The 17605-nt window shown below is 36.8% G+C and overlaps 1 long non-coding RNA gene across 1 annotated transcript in view; it reads right to left on the bottom strand.

Annotated features, from left to right (window-relative positions):
• Positions 1 to 17605, bottom strand: part of LOC111740181 — a 380482-nt gene that overhangs the window by 103994 nt on the left and 258883 nt on the right. Inside the window, exon 3 of the long non-coding RNA XR_002780475.1 lies at positions 8879 to 9011. This is a non-coding gene — a long non-coding RNA (uncharacterized LOC111740181). The remainder of the gene's footprint in view (positions 1 to 8878; positions 9012 to 17605) is intronic.

Below are 17605 nucleotides of genomic sequence, written 5' to 3'. Positions count from 1 at the left end.
AGATTTTGAACTCAGATATGTCGCAGTTTGGATCCAGGCTTTGCTATTTTCCAGGGACCAGAATCTGTACAAATTATTTGGCCAATACGAGTCTCAGTTTCCCAAATTGTTGCATAAAGGTAATAAGGACTTTTAGAATGCTGATGGAATTAGGAAAGATAAAAACATCATGTTTTTAGCATATTACATGTTGGATACACTGGTCGTTTGGTATGACCCATTCCCTGGCCTACCCTCCAGACTCATTGTCTGCCCATGTCTGCCTCCATCTGTGCCCATGGAGGCTGGCTTCTGTGGACTGTATTACCTGGGTTCCCACACCCTCTGGCTTTGGGTTGGGCCTGGCCAATGGAAGGCACTGGTGGGAGATTTGAAAGTGGGAAGAGGTACAAGCCACGGTATTGTCTTCCTGCTCAGGCAGTGGCTGTCTCCTTGCATGACAGCAGCTCCTGCTGGTCAGGAGCTTCTCCATGGCTCCAGCTACCACTGGGCTCTGAGAACATAATTTATTTCCCTGCTCGGGCAGCCTCCCTTGATGTTAGTCTTCAGTTGCCTCAAAATTCCTCATTCTTCATTGTTTCCTTAATTTTGGCCACACTTAAAAAAAAAATCATTTCATTAAAGTCCCTTATCCTGTTGTTTGCTGGGACCCTGAAAATCTACTAGATATGTCTTGATTCCATTCTTATTATTCTAATAGCAATGGAAGCCACCAGAACATAGATATAATGTGATAGAAGTCATGTTTAAGGAGGTTTGAGGTTGGCATGGTATAGACAATAAACTCTTAAGAGGAAGAGAAAAAATTTTTAATAGAAAAATTAAAATTCTTACTAATTGTTTCAAGCATCAAAGAAAGGGTTGTACAATATTTTGATTTATCAGAAATATGTGTATATATATGGTTGTTCAGATGACCAAAACATATTTCTCATATGTATTTGGCCTTCATCCATAGTTCCTGGTTCACAGCTTCCAAAACCCTTGGAACTTCCTGAGCAACAAGAGCCACAAGAATATCTTTGGTGATAATATTTTGTCACTTGTCTTCAGTTCTGAAGATGCGTCAGTGCCATAAAGGTGAAATGGATGTCTTTTTATGAACAGCAAGCCCCTTTCACCACAACTGTGTTTTGTTAATGAGGTGACTTTTGGAAGGCACCTAAAGATTGGGGCTTTCTGCCAGAAGAATCAACCATAAAAAGGAGGTTGGAACTTTCATTCCCCCCTGATTTCCTGAGATGGGAGAGGGACTACAGTTTGAATCAATCACCAAGAGTCAATGAGTGTGCCGCCAAGCCAGGCCCAGGTCAGACCCCACAAAGGCAGAAACTACTTCATTCTGTGCTTCACCCTATATATTTCTTCATCTGGCTGTTGATTTGCATCTATTAATATCCTTTGTAATAAACCACTAATCTACTGAGTAAATGATTTCCTGAGTAATGCGAGCCATTCTAGAAAAATAATGAAACCCAAGGAGGGGGTCGTGGGAACCTCCGATTTGTAGCTGGTCAGTCACAGGCACAGGTAATGATCTGGGCTTGTGATTGGTCTCCGAAGTGAAGGGCAGTCTTGTGGGATGCAGCCCTCTACCTGTGGGATCTGATGCTACTTCCAGGTAGATAGTGTCGGAATTGAGTTGAATCCGTGGGCACCATGCTGGTGTCTGAGAATCGTTTATTGGTGTGGGGCGCGCACGCACACACACACACACACACGCGCGCGCACACACACACACACACACACACACACACTGGAATTGGGTCCAGGAACTCAAAAACAGATGGTAACCACCAAAATATAGACTATGTGATGAGCAATCTTCCTTCTTCATGAGATTATCATTAACAAATATGGCGAGCAAGGAAAGTCCCAAAAATGAATTCAAAGATGACCTATTCGTATATTAGCATTTTTACCAAATGTTTGATTTTTAACTAGGTATTTACCAATTAAATAAAACCTAAAGAGTTCTTAACTACTCATCAAAATTTCCCTTTGTGCCAGAGTGGTGACCACAGTGTTCATTGACTTTTGTTATTTGAGTAGGTCCAAGGGAGATAGAAGGAAACTAAAAAAGGACAGTCTGATAATCTCGGAGAATATCCAGTTATTACAAGGATGATTAATAATTGAAGGTATAAGCCTGGTGTTCAAGCACCTAGTAAATTCTCATTGTCATTTTAGCAATTGTATGAGGTATGGAGCATATTTGTATATGTATTTTAACCTTCAAAATTACACTAAGATTTATAATTTTTTTCTACCATTGTTAAAGTGAAAACAGAAAGGTAATAAGACATATGCGTGTGCATATCTATGTGTGCATTCTGTGTTCTTTCATACATTTTTTCTATCCTTTTTTCTTCTGATTATATAAGTTCTGCTCAAAGCACATTTTAAAACCACAGAAAAGAATAAACAAATTAAAATGAGCCATAATCTCACAATGAATAGTTTGGTAAATTTGTCTGTTTTTGTGTCTAGAGAAATATAGAACACTCAGAATATATGTACATACACATGCATTTATTTTATATATGTGCATACCTACATATATTCGCATAGTTAAAATCATACTGTAATAAAAATTTTGTAGTCTCTTTTTAACTATCAGTTTTTAATCAATAAATTTTATCCTATGCCAGGCATTGACTTGGACACTAATTTTATTTTAAACACACAGACCAGAAATGGCAGATCTAATGTTCTCATGATAATTCTTTCTTTCTCATATGCTACAACTGCATTCGGTCACATTGTCCCCGTCCCCACTCCTCGAACTGGCATGGACTTAATGTCAGTATTTTGAAATGTGGACTTGTTGTTGACCAAGGATGTTTTCGCATTATTTATAATTCGGTAATGGTGATTACCCTCCCACTTCCCACCCCCACAGTCACACCACACCGAATATCTGATTGTCACTAATTACAATCCTCGGAGGCTTTCTAACACCTTCCCCAGCAGCTTGCTACTATTCAGCCCTCAGCTGGAGGCCCAAGCCTAACTGTTCATGAAACAATTCCAAGAGAGAAAAAAAGCGGGGGCATCTGTGGTCTTTCTCCTTCCAGCCATCTGCTTAGGACTCATACTCCCAAATTTCATATCCAATACCCAAGTAATCAAAGATGGCTGGGGACACTGAATATGAGCTCTGGGACCAACTCAATTGCTGCTGACTCAAATTCGACCAATAGTTCTTTTCTCTTCTGTGGCATTCGGATCTGGCTCCTCAGAAGGCATTATGACAGGAATACGTGGTAGTACACTAAGGCTTTCTTATGTATTATAATTATGTATATATAACACACATAGAGAGAAGAGGAAGGACCTGTCTGTTGATGAGGCTGAATAGGAATGAGAGAACAGAGGAAAGGAGGCTTTAAATAAAGATAAGAGAATAAAAGATGAAGCACTGGGTAGCTGCGTCATATCAACACCAGCTCTTTCAGATGAGATAAGACATTTAAAGCACAGCACCTGGAAAATAGTAAGCACAGGGCGACAGCCACCCATAAATTCTCCTCAACTCATAGCTATTTCAACAAATGTGAATTTACTTTTGTTACTATCAACATAGCACAACTTTAGTAAAACCTGGAGAAAAAAAGAAATATCATTCGTAATCACACCATCGGAAACTTAAAAATGATTACTGTTTGTTCATATCCCCTTTTATTATTTCTTTAAAAAAATATGCATTGACTTTTACACGATCTAAATAATGTAGATGTGCAATGTTCCTATTCTCTTAATACCTGTTTTAAGTCACAAATGTTGACTGTGGGGGGACAGGTGACTGGGTCTCTTAATGACATTTCTTAAGGTCCAAAATACACCCCAAAGGACCACAGAAAGAGACGCGCCGGGAAGAGCATTCAACAGAGCTGATGTGGGCTTAACTTCCCCAGGAGCACGTCGGATTATAGATGTGTGCCTGGGACTAAGAATATCTCCCCACATTCTAAAACCATCCCTGCCTGTGTGCCCTCCTCTACTTCTCCAAGTTAACACAGGAGTAAAGAATCCTTTCACCTGGGTTGAATCTTGGTCTTAGGTGAAATTATAAAAAACTATCAAGGAAGCACTAATCTCTGAAGTGCTGTGGCACAGTCTTGGCTTTGAACCTTATTTTAGACAAAATCTTAACATATTTTTCTTTTTTCAGCAGATGTGTTTAAAACCCTTGTAAGGGTACATAAATAAAATGTGACTAAGGTTAAACATAGAATAAATTTAGCTTTAATTATTAAATGACTGGAGTCTTTGGCTTTTTATATATCATTTAAAAATAAGCACTGGCATGTTTCTCAGTGATGTCACAGGACATAATGGTTAACTTAGTTCCAATATATGCTCTGCCTCTTGTATGCTATGTGACAAATTGGGCAAGTTGCATCGCTTCATTGAGCTTAGCTTTGCCTATTTATAAAATGGGATAGTAATATTGCCTAGCTCATAGGGATGGTATGGATTCACTAAAGTAACACATACATTATAAATTATATATATACATATATAAAGACGATATGTGTGTGTGTGTGTGTGTGTGTGTATATATAAAAAACTTTAACAGTATGTGACAGAAGATCAGCAGTACATATAAATATTAGTATATATTTTATTGTCTTCTTGATAATTATTGTCCCTGTCCTTTGGCAATCTCCTCTCATTCATCCTTTTATCTTGTGACCATAAAATAAATGAAAGTCTCAATATCATCTGGGAGTTCCCCAGTTATTTTCAGCTTCGATAGCTATTTAGACATTGTATAATACACCTTAACTACGAGATTGTTTTACCCATATCATAGTTTCAGTCCCATCAGTTCCCAAATAGCTTTACACCCAGTCTTATTAGTTCCTGATGTCAGAAAGCCAGTATGTACATGTACTGATCACATAGCTATTCTTCCTTATACTCAAAGAGGTGACCCTTCCTTGCCCAAGAGTTAAATTAAATCATGATCATTCCAATTCAATCATAGTTAATTGAATTGATTATATTATTGATTGGTTCAGGGAACGAACGCCATGTGGCCCAACACTGGGCAATGAAAACTAAGGAGAGGGCATTCCTTGAAATCAGGAAGGGTCACTTCATCTCAGTAACAGCACTCGGTAATCCCCTACGACAACCCAAATCTAGTAGTCAGTGCTCAAGTGATTCAAACCTACTCTTTGAAGCCTTCATCAATCCCCAGTAACTTCTTCCTGTGTCCTCTCTCTATATTCTGCTCATATTTGAGCGGCAGGACACCAAAATGCATCAAGGGCTGGCTCCGGAATCAAACTGTCCAGGTTAAAAAATGGACTCGGCCTATTTTCTTTCTCTGTTGCACTTCAGTTTCCTGTTCTGTAAAATGTGGATGTCTATAGTGACTATTTTTCAGGACTCAAGTGAAGATTAAATATTGTTATTGTAAAACATCTTAAATCATGTTTGACACAAAGTAAATAGTTATTAAATTTGAGATATAAAAATTCTATTATTACATTGATAACATTTCAATGCAATAAATTGTTTACACATCTGTTTTACTTACAACATTGTGAGGGTAACTTAGGCTGGAATCCAATATTTTATATTTCCCCATTGACTAGCAGAGCACCTGAAACATGGTAGGTGCTCTGTGAATGTTTCCTTAAGTGAAACATAAAAGATGGAAGGAGGAAGGGAGGGAGGGAGGGAGGGAGGGAAGGAGGAAGGAAGGAAGGAAGGAAGGAAGGAAGGAAGGAAGGAAGGAAGGAAGGAAGGAAGGAAGGAAGGAAGGAGAATAAAGCATTTTTCTGAGTGCATTTTTTGAGTTTTGTTTTATTGGGCTGGGGGAGAATTTACTGACCTATAAAGTTAATCTCATTACCTGTTTCTACCCAGCATCTAGAATTCAAAATCTGTCCTGAGCTTCCCAAAGCTACCAACTGAGGAGGCTTAGCTATGAAGGCCCATCATTTCTATACTACACAAATGATACTTTCAGCTGGATAGTACTGTCAGGACACAATGAAGTCTATATTAGGGGTGTGCAAAGTCCATGGAGATAGAGAGCCAACTGAGGCCTCTGACAGCACCTCCACTGTGTGGTCACACAGCCCGGCTGGAGCCTCAGAGGAACTGATTATATTGTAGCGACTGGTCTTCTACAGAGCATAGAACTCCCCTTGCCTCACCAGGCCTCATAAAAAGGATCATATTCATGAGGTCCACACAATCTTACTTGTTTGAGAGTCTGAGAACTCACCCCACATCTGGATGCTTAAGCATTTGGTTTATGGCCTTTTAGACACTTCATAATAGAAACTTGAGGATCAGCCAGACTCCTCTCAGAGGAAGTAGTTATGAGAAAAATTCCTCAACACATCAAAACAACGAGAATGAATTGAGCTTGGTAGGTTACAGTAAATGATCTTTCCTTTTGATATTGTTCAAAATTATTTGGGAAGAGCTAAAGTCAGATTCTGGAGCTGTAGCCTCATGTAAGGATGCAAGTAAGCCCATATGTAGTCTATGACAAGTTTAAAAAGTTAATCCTTTGTTGTTTTGATATTGATGGAAATGACAGATTCTTCATTACGCAAAGCTTAATTTCTTTGCACAAATTAGAACAAGTATGTCTTCAAAGAAGCAACTCAGATTTGTTTTAGAGTGCCTGCAGTAATTTTTGTCACCCTTCGTTGTTAGCTTGCATTTTTTCCCTCTGATGCTAGCACTACCTGGCTAATTTCAACCTTCTCCAGTAAACATCAGGTCCCTCCTCTGATCCTGAGCCTAAACTCAGTGTCTCTTTTATTCTTTTTCATATCATTCTGTTCTGTTCCTGCAATGCACAATGTGTGATTACAATCTGTAAACTGGGCATTTATTTCAAGTCTATCTCTCCCAGTATTTCTCTGAGGACCCCTCTGTGCATAAAGATCACCTGGAACACTTATTAAAATGCAGACTCCTGGCTACCAGCCCAGAAATTCAGAACCATGATTATGGGAGGTTTAGCCCCAGGTATTTTTTATTGACACTAAAGTTTGAGAACCATTTTACTGAAGTTTATGTTTTCTGAGGGCAGAGGTTATGTTAGTTGTACTAAGCTTTGGTATTCTGGCAACAAACTTAGTTCCTAATGAAGCAGGACCATGACAAATTCTTGTTAAATAAATGAAAATAAAAATTTGAGTGTCAATGATAAAGTTATTAGTAAGTCCTATTTTTATGAAGAAACTGAAAAAGAGTTTAAACATACTTCGATTCCATAATTATTCAAACTTGAAAATAGAAAAGTTATGTTTGATATCCTTTACCACATGTACAAGTCCTTAAAACCTTCTAAGTGAGTACAAACCTTCTGAGTTTTGGCCAAGATGTTGATGCACAGTGGGAAAGAAATAGGTTTTGCAACCCTCTGGACTTGACTGGCACTGACTAGCTCATTAATTTTTGCCAATTTACCTGAACTTTCTGTGTTCTAATTTCTTCATCTACAAAGCAATAGCTATGCTACAATGTGATTGTCAGCACACAATTAAATAAGAAGATATAAACACAGAACTTGCACTATGCTTGGCTTGACAGGACAGATAATGAATAATAGCCCTTTTCTGTCTGATTCCCTGGTTCAGGCAAATTGTTTTAAAAACCAGGGAACATTCTAGCAAGCAGTCAACACCCCCTGCCCTTTTGTCATCATTCTTAGTAATGTGTAGAGAGCATGGCAGTTTTTAATTGGAATTTAAAGAGATAATGAGTACAACCCTGAACTTGAGTTAGCAGAATGTATTTTCTTGATCATGGCCTTTTTAGGACTATGTGTGGCTTAGAACCAATCAATGTGCAGTAGATCTGATTTGCAAATTGGGAGTGGGGCTAGGAAGAATCAGCCTCAGAGGAAGTTTTTCAGTGGGGATTATGATATCTGGCTAAATGGTGATGATTATACTTGAACACCATAAGCTAATTCAGAGAGAAGGAGAGAGAGGGAGAGAGAAGGAAAGAAAGGGAGGGAGGGAGAGAGAGGGGGAGAGAGGGAGAAGGAGAGAGAAGAGAGAGAGACAGAGACACAGAGAGAGCGTGAGAGCGCGCAACGAACAGGCGTATGCAAGACAACTGGAAACTACCATTATATCTATATTTTAACGGTACCAAAAATATGGATACTATCCAGCCATGGCAAAGGAATAGAGAAGAATAAGACTTTTTCCCCCCTCTTATTTAGTTCCTTGGAGAAGACATTCTAATTGTTTTAGCTCTTTTACTGGGGGTAAAAAAAAGAAAAAGAAGAAGAAAAGATGAGACTTGAAAGGCTTAAGAAACCTTTGGCAACTCCATCTTTTCCAGCTGTGTTAACAAACTTCTGTGAGACAGATGGGTGGCTGGTTAAAACACTCAGAACTGCAAACTCCCTTAATCAATTGACACTTCCCAGTGCTATGAACTCCATAATAAAATTAACCCTCCCGTCGCTGCTTTGGGAACATCTGGGGTTTGTTACGTCTTTTTCACTTTCAGTTCAACTATTTAAAGGAAAGTTATTTCAATAGCCCTTATCCTTTTTTTCTGCAAAACTTTCTCTTTTCTTTGCAGATACCAATAGCAAATTCAGTTGTAGAACTTTCTTTAAACAACTGGTCTCTCACATTGCAAACAGATGATTTGTGCATCACCATATCTGCATGTTAAATAATACCTAGTCTACTATAGATAATTACTAAATCACATGAAACCATAATGTCCACAGAAGGCAAGTTCCGTATTTTGCAGTGACTAAAACAGAATGTTTACATGGGCTTAATAGTTTTCAAAGCACTTGCACACACAATGGTGTCTTTGAATATGTAGGCTTTGAACATTCAAGAACAAATGATTGTCAGTGATAACTTACCATGTAGGCTTCCTGGATTATTTCATTTGATGGCATCTCTGGTCTTTCTAACTTAGCCTTGGCTCAGGGTAGGCGGTGGAGCAGGAACTGTGGTTCCACACATCGTTATTGGTTGCCAATTATGGTCCAGCTGCTGTATTACAATTTGTGGGAGAGATTTTCATGTGAGCAAACTTAAAATAAAATGGGTAAGAAATAAGATGACCGATTAAATAGAGTATCACGGTTTGTCCAGGATTGTCCTGGTTTTAAATCTGAAAACTCCAGCACTCGAGGAACCTTCTTAGTCCCAAGCAAACTGGGACAGTTGGTCATTAAAATTCATGGTAACATCTTTATCATGTAAAACACAAAATAGAAAAGGCCAATTTTATATGGTTATGAGTATTTGTCCCCAAATAGAGCATCACAAAGAATGAATGTTCACATGAGTAACTAGCGAATTCATTTCAGTTTGTGTTCATAATTAGCAAGTAAGTTGTTTTTGACTAGTCTATTGGAAAACGCTGTGAGTCTGCGTTAACATGCCTATTTTATATCTCTACTGAGATCATAATATGTAAAATAAAAAATTGGGACATAAATGTTAGGACATGAAAAAGTGATGTCTCTAATGTGTCCGGAGCTTCTGACCAAGTGAAAAAAAAAAAATCACTAAGGTTAATAGTTGTCAAAATGAATACTGCTTTGTCCTTGTTAAGAAGAATTCTGCATGGAAGGATTCCACTGTGTAGGTTCAGATGGCTTCTTATAACCTTACCTCCTAGGCTTTTATCTAGTACCAACGCTAATTCCTATTACCTTTCCTTAGCACCTGGTTCTCTATGCTTAGTCTCTTTACCTAGTATTAATGATAATAAAAGTAGTTATTCCCTATTTAAAAAAACTGTATTCAGGACTTCTAGATAATAACATTACAGCTTTATATTAAAAGATATTCTATAGACTGTAACTCTTATCCATGCAGCATACCTAAAAAGTAAATGTTATTAATCCTATTTTGTAGGTGAGAAAACTCAGAGATGGTATTGGAACTCTGCGCCAATTGCATTCATACTAAAAACAAAAAACAATCTATACTTGATTCTGAGGTTGCTTATGATAAACAAAGATAATTTAAGTCACCGAAAAAATCCTTTTATTACAGAACTTCCTCTCCTCTCCTAGCCACACCTTTACCTGTCAGACTTGATGAGAACTGTCAGGCGAGAAGATACCAAGAGATCATTTTTGGCTATGTAACTTAAAATGGTTTAGAAATGGTCACATTAATTGAAGGAAAGGAGCAGATATTTTAGTAAAACCTTTTAAAAGGAATTCACTCAGAAGCTAAGCAGGGTTGGGCCTGCTTAGTACTTGGATGGGAGGCCACCTAGGAAGACCAAGTGCTGTAGGTGTAAAAAATAAAAAAATAAAGGATTGTAAGCTGACAAGGTCCTTGCAATCTGTGAGGGCAACCAAAGGTTGCCTCGCCTTGAAAAAAAAAAAAATTAAAAAAGAAAATGAAAGGAATTTGATTTCCTTATGAGTTGTTGGAAGACCCTCCATAGTCATGTGTTTCAGCTCACTCACCCTTTATATCTCATTTTGTAGTAGTGTAGGCTAGTTTGTGGGAGTAATTAGCCAGCCTCTGTTAGCACCATACCCACAAATTTCCTCATAATTTACTATTCCTCCATCTTAGCTGTGCATCAAAATAATCTGTGGATATTTAAAAACAAAACAGAAACAAGCTCTTAGGCCTCATCCCAGACCCACTAGATCTATTGATTTTAGAGGTGGAAGTTATATTTTTCAAAAGAATCACACGTAATTCCGATGCACAATTAAAATTGAGGACCACTGCATGCTTTGTGCATGCACGGTACCTTATTCAATAATAAAGTCCATGCTGTATATAGTTGATTGAGTTGAGATGCTGATTAGAGGTCATTTGGGCCGATCTACCAGATGTTAACATAAACTGATGACCCCATTTAGTTCCTATCATTCTTTTATTTCCATTCCTCGTCATCATCTTAAAATATTTTCAATGTTCTATTATAATCAAAAGGAGTTAGCTCATGCTTGAATTAGGACCCAACAGCTTCCTTTTAGCAAAAAAGAGCATGGAGATCGTCTTCGGTGAATGGAAGGGCAGTGAGCATGAAGAATATACAAGAGGCAGTGATTCTGGGCTGGACCTCAACCAAGAAGGGAAGTTTACTAACATTATAGACTTAACCTAGAGGCCATGAGAGGGCAGGGAGGGATACCCCCATTTAAATATTATGACTTTCCTTATATGCTGCCTGAAAACACAGTATTCAGAATCTCAGCAGAGAAATCCCACGTTAGGATTTAAATTAAGAACAGGAGCTGTAACTTAACTCTTGAGTAAAAGCAGAAATTCAGTTAAATTGTCTTCATGCTCTAAGTATGGGATAGAGAAATATCTTTTGATGCTATATGTTTCAGGCATTAAATCAACTAAAGCAAGGCACAGATCACCTACCTAAAAGCATCACTCGATAAGATAATGTTAAAGAGAAATAATGGGAATAATAATGATATTAACACTTAATGTTATTCAAATCCTTACAGTAGTAGACCCCGTTCTAAATATTTTACATGTATTTTATCAGTTTTTATCATTTCAATATAGAGTGAATATTATTATTATCTGTACAACACAGATGAGACTTCTGAGGCTCAGACAGTTAGAGGCAGTTATCTAAGTTTACACAACAGGGAAGAGTCTGAGATAGGATTCACATACAAATCTGACTCACTTAAAAATTTATAACTTAATTTCTTTTGCTTGTTTCCAAAAGACCATATTTTATTAATAAGAGATATCAGGGAAAGAGCTCAAAACACACACTATAATGCTAAGAAAGAATTTTCATATAAAGAAGTTCCTAGAACACATCCAAGAAAGAGTTATTACTGAATTATCAGGAAGATCTTTCATTGGCCATTCTGAAATACAGACCCAGGAGAGACTATTATACTTGAAGTCGTGTATGTTATTAAACTCTGAGTTACGTAGCTATTTGTTCATTTTCTAAATGAGTTTCTACAACAAACAATCATCTTCCTCTCGGCCTTTTTTTTTCCTCTCTCTCCAAGTGATAGCCTCTCAATTTGAAAGGAAGTATGTTTTTCAAGTCATATTTTTATGTCTGTGTAAGATTCCTTGAATCATCTCAGTTCCCTAATAAACAGAATTAATAGTACTGGGATGAGCTTCTAACAAGTTCCAAACAATATGCTTTTCTGCACTATAACTCTTTGCTGACAGCTCACCAAGATGGTGCACTTAATGGTTTCATAAATTTGTGTAATGGTAAACAAATGACTAATAAATGTCTGGATGTTCAATGAAAACATTCAAATGAACATACTGCAGAAATAAATAAATTGCCATTAAAAGCCTAATAGGAACTGCATATGTGTTACCCCATAGACTGGGAAAACATGGTGGCTTGGGATAATGTACAAATTGACAAATTATGAATGGCTGTGCTTTTAAAAATGGATGTTTATTCAGCAACATAAACAGGACCTAAGTCCAAAGAGGAAGTCTCTCAGCTTCTGGCAATAGCTATCGTAATCTTAATATCACAATAATCAGATAATACAATCGTAGAGCCCCAGTGAATTTCTACAAATGGTATATTCGGCCCCTGTAATTCCTCCACCCTGTAGATTTTTTAAATGTTCTTTATATCTCTAGGGAAGCCAAATTAATATCTATTCTGATAATAAGTTGTACCACCCTAGAAGTTTAGTAAACATTATACATCGAATAATAAAATGCCCCTCTCCCTTGCCATCATGTATTGGCTAAGTCATATTAATTCTTTCTGTAGTCTCTCTTACACCCATGTGTGTCCAATATCCCAGATTAATGTCCCATTCCTGCTCACCAAAGCATTTTTGATTATCTCATAACTGATACTCTCCTTTCTCTTCATCACCCCTTCCCCATGTTAGCCTTCTTAGGGATGTCTCTAGTCTCATTTATAAATATTCCGTAACTGCGAACAGACTAAAATCCTAAAGCCTTAGCCAAAAATTAAATACCTTCAATTTCGCAAGTCTATTTTTTATGTGGACATCAGGAGTCTTCAGGTTGCAAGCGATAACGTAATTCAAAGTGGCTTAAGATGAAGGAGGAGACGGAAAAGATGAAGAAGAAAGAAGAGGAGGAGGAGGAGAAAGAGGAAGAGAAAAGAAAGCACGAAAAAAAGAGTAAGAAGGAAATTGAGAAAGGGAGGGAGGGAGGAGTGGAAAGAGAGAGAGAGAGAGAGAGAGAAAGAGAGAGAGAGGAAGGGGTTAATTTATTAACTTCAATGTCATCCTCAGCCACAGCCAGATCTAAGTGCTCCAGTGATGTCACTGGGTTTTCTCCTGATCCTTCCTTTGGCTTGGCTTCATCTGTGCTGGCTTCATTTTCAGGAAGGCTCTCCAAAAGAAGGCAAAAGGCAGCAAAAAAAAAAAAAAAAAAAAAGCTGCCAACACCTCTGGCCTCAGTTCCTATCCTATAACAACTCCAGGAGAAATATTGCCTCTTTTAAAATCATGCCAACAAGACTAAGGCTGGTAACCTTTTCCTGAGTAAGTCACTGTAGTAGGAGGAAGAAATACACTGGAGTGTCAGGCCTAGATCGCTTGCCCATCTTCAGACTAGGAGTGGACTCCCTCAGAAAGGCTGAGAGTGGAAGACGGATGGCTCCCCAAAGACATACTGTGAATATTATAAAATGAAAGAGATACAGATCTTGGGAAGATAAAAACTACAGATATCCAGTGTATCTTTCTATTCCTTTTTTCCCCCAACTTTACTTCATACTTATTGTGGGGTCAAGCCAAACAAAAGTATTTATTGTTCCCCATAGTATTCCGCCAATGTTTCTTTCCTTTATTATGTTTTCTCAGAAACCTTACCAATTACTCAGTGGTAAATTGAGGTTAAAAACAACAGGAAGGAAAAAAAGCAATGAAAATGCTAACATGTGACTTTTTAATAGAATTGCCAGACAAACGAGATGACCAGTTAAGTCTGAATTTCAGATAGACAATGAACAACTTTTTAGTATAAGGGTGTCCCAAATATTGCATGGGATATACTTATATTAAAAAAGTATCTGTTGTTTATCTGAAGTTTAAACTTAACTGGGTGTTCTATTTTTTATCTGCAAAATCCTAGCACCCTACTTCCTAAGAAAAAACACAGATTTTTCTAAATATGTTTGACCACGAGACTTTCTTTTCCCCACAATCATCCTACATGGTTGTCACATGCAATTTGCTTCAAGAGAAACTATAGTAACTCGTATTTCAATAATTTTATGAAAATTCAGCACTCCACTCCATTTATAATTCTTGCACCTCATGTGTAGTTTTCTTAGCCACTGTCCTATGGAGTGAAATTATTTTCATTGAAGAAAGAGCTGGAAGACGAAGGAAGGATACATTTGACTTACAAAAGATATTACCCCAAAATAAAAATCAATGACTTCTGAGCAATACGAACAAAATTAGAGAGTTATTTTATATATTTGTCCCTGATTTGGTGAGCCTGACTAAGGCTGATGAAAAATACTTCCATGACTCAGGGACAATTATACTCTTAAAAATAATACCTACTGAGTGATGAAAATGTTTATATCTCTTGAGTTTACATAATGCTGAAAGCAGAGATCCACCAGCCACCTCTTAGCCCATGGTATGTCATGTCAGAAAGATACACTACAGTGTTATTTGCACATGTAATTTAAGCCATCCTATAAAATGTGTGTATGTGTGTGTGCATATAAAAAAGTCTATAACAGATGTCTTCCCAAAATTATCACTAAGAAAGATATTTGTTTAAAAGAATACTCCTATGTGAGGTTTTCCTTTCTTCGATATTTTCCTCTGTTACTGAAGCTACCTAATATCACATATGGAAATGGAAATGTCTGAAAGGCATGTCATTCATTGCAGAGGGCAAGAAGCAGAAAACTGAGATAAATATGCCTCTGTCAAACGGAAGCAGACAAAATTACTAATGGAAAGAAAGCAGACGTCCCTGGTGCTCTTTCAGATAATAATTTATAAATGCCAAAGTTTTCATCAAATAAATAATGAAATAGACATTTAATCCATTTATGCGTATAGAGTTCAAATGCAAAAGGAAGACTATGAAATAATTAGATATAAGAAAAAACTATGCTCTGTAGTATCTTAATTTCCCATTTTGGTCAGTAAACTTTCCTTGATAGATGGACGTTGGAGAGGTCTCTGTTCTTGCATGCTCTAGAAGTCCTCCTAATCTAAAAGTAGAATAAGCACAATGCATGTGTTTATTTATGCATTGATATATGTGCATGTTGTTAGGTCCGCCCATGTGGTAGGAGCTGAGAAAGCTCCCCATAATATTATGCTGAGTGGTGGTGGATAGAAGTGCCTGTGATAAGAACTATAAATTGTACAAGACCCTGTTCCTTCTAATTCTCTCTTTGCCTTTCTAGACTCTGCATTCTACTTCTCACCTGCTCTAGATGTTGTTCTTCAACTTATTGATTTGGGTGCTTTTGAGTCAGTTGTTATTATTGGAGATCTTTCTACGTAATTACAAATGAAGACACCCGGTAAGCAAGCCTTCCATGGGTCTTTTTGTCTTTGGAAAGATATATTCTAATTCATTCATATTTTAATGTTCCTTTACTATTGATGAATATCAGGCAATTCATCCTGTTATTGATACTACTTTGAAGAAGTTATTTGAAAAAAAATCTTGTGAAAAAGGACAACTAAATTTTTGCAAAGAGTTTTCAAAACTAGACGTGTAGGGACTGCTCTTCCAAGAGTCATAGAAGAGGAGGAAGTCTTCTGCAGTTCATTAATTTTGTACATTACGTAAATTTTCCTAACAAACAACAAGGCCCCAGAGGCAGGGATTATGTCTACACTGATTAACATTAGCACAGTATTGGTATAAAGTAAGCTCTCAATAAAAATGTGTTACATAAGTGAGTGAGTGAATGAATAAATGACATGGAACCTGGAATGGTTTCTAACAACAAAGTAGATTTTAAAAAATTCATTCTATAAAGAAATATGTGGTTCTAACATATTCAAGTAACTATTATTAAATGATGTAGAGGTGATTTAGCAATGATTTATTTATTTTTCCCAGCTCTCGATCCATCTACTTCTAATTGGCATTCCTTTTTTTTTTTAATGAAATTTGTTGGGGTGACACTGGTTAATTACATTATATGAGTTTCAAGTGTACAAATCTATAATACGTCATCTGTATATGACATTGTGTGCCCACCACCCAAAGTCTAGTCTCCTTCTGTCACTATATATCTGACCCCCCTTTGCCTTTTACATCCTCCCCCGACCCCCTTCCCCTCTGGTAACGACCATATTGTTAAACATGTTTATGAGTTTGTTTTGTTTGTTCATTTGTGGCTTTCTGTTTTCTCTCACTAGGTGTCCTTCGGTGGATGACTGGATAAAGAAGAGGTGGTACATACATACAGTGGAATACTACTCAGCCATAAGAAAGGATGAAATATTGCCATTTGCAACAACGTGGATGGATCTTGAGAGTATCATTCTAAGCGAAGTAAGTCAGACAAAAAAAGAGTAAGAACCATATGATTTTACTAACTGACATTTCTAAGACAGAAAACACAAAGAAAGCCATATATTTTGTCAACATGATTTTAATATCTTCCACCAATTGTGCTGGCTTGAAAATTTTTTTCTGTAGTACTTAAAGCAAACAACTGCTAAAGTGCCTTCCATTTCAAATATAACTTCATAGGTTACCATAATTATTATATTTATTCTTTTATATTTTTTAAGATTTTGTAAACATGCCTATTTATGCATTGATATATGTGCACGATTTTGTGTTTTGTAGTAACAGTCTAATGAATGGTACTGAATGATGAAATTAATGCATATTATTATTGTTACTTTGGCTGATCCAAGTCAAGCTTTTCCTAGTCACCAAGTCTCAGTTTTTAAATGAGCACTTTTGTTTAAAAAAATCAGTTAAGAAGCACATTATCTGAGAGATTCCACTGCATCAATAGGAGTTGTAACACTGAGGTTTTTATACCCTGTGAAAATCAGTAATCCTTATTAATGTAAGCAGACCTTAAATCTATTTCGAAACCATTAAAAAATAGCTTTTACTGTTTTAGTATACCATCTATTTTCATTTGTGGGAAAAGAACTCTGGTAAATGTCAATGTTTATTTTGGAGAATTTGTGTGAATATCAAAAAGTACTGAGTTGCGGAGAAAGTAGCTTTTTAAAATACAAATTACATTCTGGTGTATTTGGCAACAAGGTTTATGTTTTAAAAACCAATTAGCATATATTACTTATTAGATATTTATGTATACTTATTATATAGTGGCATGTATTATTAATTAGCAATGGACGCATACTGTTTATCAGGGTTTTTTGGTTTTGTTTTGTTTTTTAAGAAATGTCTGTGTGGCCACCCAGTTACAAAAAGTATGGGAGCGATGGGTGTCTAGATGGCTTCGCATTTCTTTTTAGTAAAAGAAACATCCCCTAGAAGTACCAAATTATAAAAACTTTAAATTTGTCTAATGGAGACAGATAATGAAGCAGCAAAATCAAAATCAAAAATCAAAATCGCTTCATTCTGTTTTATAATAAGCAACATAAATGGGAAATATTTAGAGTCTCGCAGATTTAGGTTAAACT

The sequence above is a fragment of the Pteropus vampyrus genome, unplaced genomic scaffold (genome assembly GCF_000151845.1).
Source record: "Pteropus vampyrus isolate Shadow unplaced genomic scaffold, Pvam_2.0 Scaffold59, whole genome shotgun sequence".
In the NCBI taxonomy this organism is placed as follows: Eukaryota; Metazoa; Chordata; class Mammalia; order Chiroptera; family Pteropodidae; genus Pteropus; species Pteropus vampyrus.
This window is presented reverse-complemented; position numbering and strand designations above follow the sequence as displayed.